We start from the raw sequence: 6000 nt of genomic DNA, 5'->3' as shown, positions 1-6000 counted from the left end.
TATGTTCTTTAGTGAAAGGATAACATTGCGTAAAATGGGAGGTCAACTTGAATTGACCTTTTCTATTCCCGACGGGAATATACGACCGGCTAATATAACTCTATATAACACCTCCTGTTTTGGATTAGTGTTATGGGCGTGGTCCTGTGGAGTTGACCCACATTTTCCCATTCTAATTTGTGTAAATAAGACTATGAGTAAGCTAGAACAACCCAAAATGACTAAACACTCGATGGAGAATGGGGTAAAGGCTGTAAGTGTACTAATTGATGGTGTAATTGAATGGTTTTGTGTTACTACAGGAGTGTCCAAAAGAAGCAACAACTGGCTACTGCTGGCGAACGAGGTAGCACATGCCTCTGGTAAGGATTGTGTGGTATGTGTGGGACTACGACCTTTATTGCGAGTAATCCCTGCTAAAATCGAGGAACAATGTATTATGGAAATTATGAATAAAACTGTCCCAAATGCCAAATGCTCTCAATGGGATAAGGTGTATCCACTCGTAAATTGGCAGACAACTAAACCAATATTTTCAAATGAAGTTGCAGATGGTAATTTTTCATGCATTAAAATGACAGGTACCGGAGAACAATTGGGAGAACTAAATCACATTTCACACTGCACTACAATAATAAATGTGGGTCAAAAGTTCCAACCTCAATCGAGAGCTGAGATTTGGTGGTGGTGTGGAAATAATCAAATATTTGACAAGTTACCTTGGAATGTGAAAGGATATTGCGCTCTCATCACCCTCCTTCTGCCAGTGCAACTTTTTCCCACCTCGGTTGATAACCTTTTACAAATGATTGACACTTGGGAAACACAATATTCTCCTCCTTTTCAGAGAATCAACCGATCTTCTTGGCAACAGCAAAATGTTCCCACCTACATTGATGCAATTGGAGTACCAAGAGGTGTGCCAAATGAGTACAAATTGACTAATCAAATAACCTCGGGATTTGAATCCCTAATTTGTTGGTGGTGCACCATTAACAAAAACGTAGATAGAATTAATTATGTACATTACAATGTACAAAGACTAGGAAATTGGACTCAATCTGGTTTTGAGGCTGTACATGGCAGAATCGAATTGCACTAGATATGTTATTGGCAGAAAAGGGAGGAGTTTGCTCAATGTTTGCAGATCAATGTTGTACCTTCATTCCGAATAATACTGCACCGGATGGAAGTTTAACTATTGCAATTGAAGGACTCCGGACACTCAATAGAAAGATGAATGAACACTCTGGTATAGATACTTCAATATGGGATAATTGGATGACTGTATTTGGCTGCTACAAAACCTTATTTTCCACAATTTTGATATCTGTTGCTGTATTTACGGCTCTATTAACAATATGCGGATGTGGTTGTATACCCTGTATTCGTTCACTTTGCGAAATAATTATTTCTACCGCTATTGAAAAACAGGACGTACGAAATAAGTCTTCTTATATGATGATGGAGTCTGTTGCTTCCTCAGTCCTGCCTGCTGCAACATCCGATGCAGATCCTGCTGGAATCTTTGTGTAAAAATGTTTAAATGTTTAGTTGTTGGGCTTTTTATAGCCCAAAGGGAGGACTGTTATACATTATTAACATTTTTAATTCTTTATTTCATATATTAACTCTTTCACTGCCAGACGTTTTCAGAAACGGGTTGTCCCCACTGCCAGCCGATTTAAGCATTTTGAGTGATCTTTCAAGGTCCACAGAAAATGTTGTGTTTGGACTATGGAAACACACATACTACCAAATGAAAGATTGAAAGCTTTCATCAGAAAAAAAAAAAGTTTGTTTCTACCTTATTCCGTTCTTCAGTAATCAACAATAGAAAATGGTTACTTTCACCGAAATTCTCTCTTTTGAAACAAAAAACGGAGAAAAAGAGCTTTTTGTGAAACGATGTTATTTCATGCACTCTAGTGAATTGTACACTTCTTTTTGTCCATGAATGATGCCACAAACACCTAAATAGTGCTTTACTTCTGTAAAACGCTTTCACCAACAATGAAAAAGTGTTTTTTGATTGCAAAATACGTTTATTTCCATTCAACAGTGTAACAATTTGACAAAACAATTTCGCAAACTATTTACAAATGTGTGCAACTGTGGTACTACTTACAATTATGTGGATGTTTCAAATACAGTTTTTCCTTTTGTAACGCTCTCCTGCGTGCAAGGAGACGCCAGGACTCGCACAACAGTTTACTTTCACTTTCACATTGGTCCGTTTTGCGTGCAAACGTTACACTTTCTTGACGGCCTTTTTTTCCGGGGAATAAAAAGCAAGTAGCAGACTGTACACACTTCCTCCGATGAATATGCATTGGACTCGGGGCACTCTCCGTCGTCCGATCGAACGTCCGCCTGTGCGTGCTCGGTTGCGCTCCGCGTTACGACACCGTCATAGCCGCCGCGTCAGCGGTTCCAATTTCGCCGTCAAGCTCGGATTCACCTTCATCATCATCGAGGATGATCACCGTCGTCATCAATGTACTATTTTAGCGTTGGTCGATGCCTTTCGTCTTGTAAGTGTAGAGCTGCTTGCAAACGCTCGCCATTGCCCGTTCCCTCCTCCATCTAGCTCCATCTAACGTCTTCTACTGCCGCGTCAATGCTTCTCAACCACGGAGTCACCACCCTCATCTTCATCATCGATGATGATCATCGTCGTCAACAATGTGCTTTTTCAGCGATGCTTTTGGTCTTTGAAAAAAACGTCTCGGGCGTGAGCTCCTCGCGACCGGCCGCCATTTTTCCTTTGTCTTCCATTCTCATCTCCTGCTCGACGCTCTAGCTCCGCCTCTACTGACGCCCACCCGATCTTGTCAAAAGAGAGTCATCGCTGCCCTCTAGGGGCCAAAAATAGTCATTAGGCACAACAGACAGACTTGAAACTTTCACCAGACATGCGGAAGGGTTTCCTCTACCCGTTTCAAAAAAAAAAAAATAATCATTGGATGACGTCTTTTGACGTCATTGGCAGTGAAGCGTAGGTTTTTACTTGACGTCTTTAAACGTCAGTGGCAGCGAAAGAGTTAACCATGTTGAATGTTTTATAGATGTGAAGTAGGTAAAGTAGTGTTGAACTCAGTATAATTTGACCTTAACCTAAGCTGGTACACATTGTTTGGTCTAGAAGTTCCTTCTCTGTGCGAAAACACATTTTGTTTGTGAGATTTTGTTATGGGAGAAAGTACGAGAAGTGCCTTGAAAGTATATTTTGTCTAGAGACGAATACAGCTGCAACTGTGTGCTGAGAATTCTGTTTTTCAATCTGTTTTTTCTATTATGTAACATATTTACTTATTCATGAGGGGAGGAGTAGGAGGCATTGTTCTTTCAAACTTGATTGTAATAAAAAGCTGGCTCTTCGAAAGATTGGCCACACTGGTGAGAAGCCTTTTGTCTGCTCAGTCTGTGGCCTAAAATTCTCTGAGAAGAAAACCTTAACATGTCACACAAGAACCCACACTGGTGAGAAACCTTTTGTCTGCTCAGTTTGTGGTCAAAAATTTGCTTGGAGTGCAATCTTGAAAAGCCACACAAGAGCCCACACTGGTGAGAAGCCTTTTAGCTGCTCAGTTTGTGGCCAGAGTTTCTCTGAGAAGGGAAGCTTGAAAATACACACAAGAACCCACACTGGTGAGAAACCTTTTGCCTGCTCAATTTGTGGCCAGAGTTTCTCTGAGAAGGGAAGCTTAACAAAACACACAAGAACCCACACTGGTGACAAACCTTTTGCATGCTCAATTTGTGGCCAGAGTTTCTCTCAGAAGGGAAACTTAAAACAACACACAAGAATCCACACTGGTGACAAACCTTTTGCATGCTCAATTTGTGGCCAGAGTTTCTCTGAGAAAGGAAATTTAAAAATCCACACAAGAGCCCACACTGGCAAGAAGCCTTTTAGCTGCTCAGTTTGTGGTCGAAGTTTCTCTGAGAAGAAAACCTTAACATGTCACACAAGAACCCACACTGGTGAGAAACCTTTTTCCTGCTCAGTTTGTGGTCAAAGATTTCCAAGTAAAGCTAAAGCTAAGAGGCACGATTGTGCTGGTGAGAATAGCAGTGATTAATGAAACTTGATATGATCTCATTTATGAATTTATATTTAAAATGGTGCAGAAATCTACTGCTGAATGAACAAATTATCTCTTTATTTGTATTGTGTATTGTATGTGTCTTGACTCACTCTATTTTGAAATTGAATTTGTATTTAAAATGTTACAACCTGTCAAGTAGCTGCAGATTAAAATGATCTGATGGCTATAATCTGGCATGTTAACATGTAAATGCCCATTCATAGGCATCCTCCGTCCTTTCTTCTTCATCATCTTTATTATTACATTTTCCATGTTGTCCTTTTTTGTGTGTGAACTTCATATCCAATAAGTGAATGATGAATGATTGTTTGAAATTGACTTTGGAGAAATGTTGATTCTTTGTGGTGAGATGAAAAAGTGTACCTGATTATGATTCTGAATAAAGTACTGCTCTTCAAATTTATCCATGATGTGAACACACAACTGAAAAGGTGGCGCTTTCAAGGTGCCACGCTTGTTGAGTGTGTGTGATTATGTGTTACTACCTGTCCTGTTAGACTAGCTCAGGGCCTCTTTGTAGTTAAGGTTTACCTCTATATGAGGGTGAAACCAAATAAATATTTGTCTCATCGAATTAATACATATACACAACAAGTGGATGGTCAGTTACTAGTTTTGAAATCAGAAGTCAAGGATAATATTTTGTTCAGTTATTCATGAAAGGTGACAAATTATATGCTTTTGTGGGCCACATAGAAAGATGTGGTGGCCCACATCTGGCCGCTGGGCCATGGTTTTACACCTGTATAGAGTCACTAGTGCACAAACCTTGCTTAAACTAGGGTTAAGGTTTCAAAGTAGGGTTTTAAACTAAGGACAAATGAGGGTTTTCAACTGGGATCAGGTTTTCAAATATAGGGTTTTAAACAAGAGTTGGGGTTTCAAAATAGTCAGGGTTCCCATGCGTCCTGGTAAACCTGGAAAATGTTTAGTCATCCTGGAAAATTATATTTCACTCCTCTGCAATCTGCTTAAATGTACAAAATATAAGGTACAATTGTAGAAAATAGTTAAGGGAATATTTCACCCAGGGCGCAAATCTATCCAGAACCGCTTCTGCCAAATACAGGCCCCGTCCAGACGGAAGCCAAGCCGGTTCTTTAAACAAATCTCGTATACATAGAAGCATTTCAAGACTTGCGTGTATCCAAAAGAAGACGCTGAGGACGTTTAACGGCTGTAATGTATATACCAAGTCTGGAGTGGCGCTGTAGCACAGCCATAGGGAGTTAACGGAAAGCGTAGAAGAAGAATCAGCAAAGAAGACGAACACGTTTTATCTTTATTGCAAGCTACAGAACAAACATGGCTTTGCATGTATCGAACAACATGAAAAAGACGAACACAGGAGAAGTGACAATGACGGGTGATTCAAGTACACCGCTTGTTGAACTTGAGAATAGAGAAGCAAAATATTTAGCTGCAAAAGCATAAGCAAGCTAAGGAGGCTGCGCAAAACAACTACGACATGGCTATCCGCCATTGTTGTTGACAGACTTGACGTTTCGCGCGCAGTCACGCGAGAATTGGAGCATATGTCGTTAAACTGCGACAATGCATCATCATCGAGCTGCGACCATTACGTCATCACTGAAGGAGTATCCTGCATATGTTGTCCAAATGGAAGCGTACGGGCGCGTTTTGAAATCTTTGAAACCCCCGGCAGTTTGGTGTGTGTGTGGGGGGGGTATCTGGGAGTTTTGGGGCCTGGGAGCGGCGGGGGCTGGGTTGTGGTGGGTGTGGGTCGTGGGGGGAGCCCCGTTCTGATCTGATCTCACTCTGCTTTATCTATCCTTCCTTCATTTCCTCAATCTTTCTTTTAGTCTTGAGGTCTCCCTAATTTGTTGGAGTTAAGATGTTTCTGGTGTTGGTGAAAAATTCTGGTTGG

The sequence above is a fragment of the Vanacampus margaritifer genome, chromosome 11, assembly GCF_051991255.1.
Source record: "Vanacampus margaritifer isolate UIUO_Vmar chromosome 11, RoL_Vmar_1.0, whole genome shotgun sequence".
Taxonomy (NCBI): Eukaryota; Metazoa; Chordata; class Actinopteri; order Syngnathiformes; family Syngnathidae; genus Vanacampus; species Vanacampus margaritifer.
The sequence above is the reverse complement of the archived record's forward strand: the minus strand, read 5'-3'. Positions refer to the sequence as shown.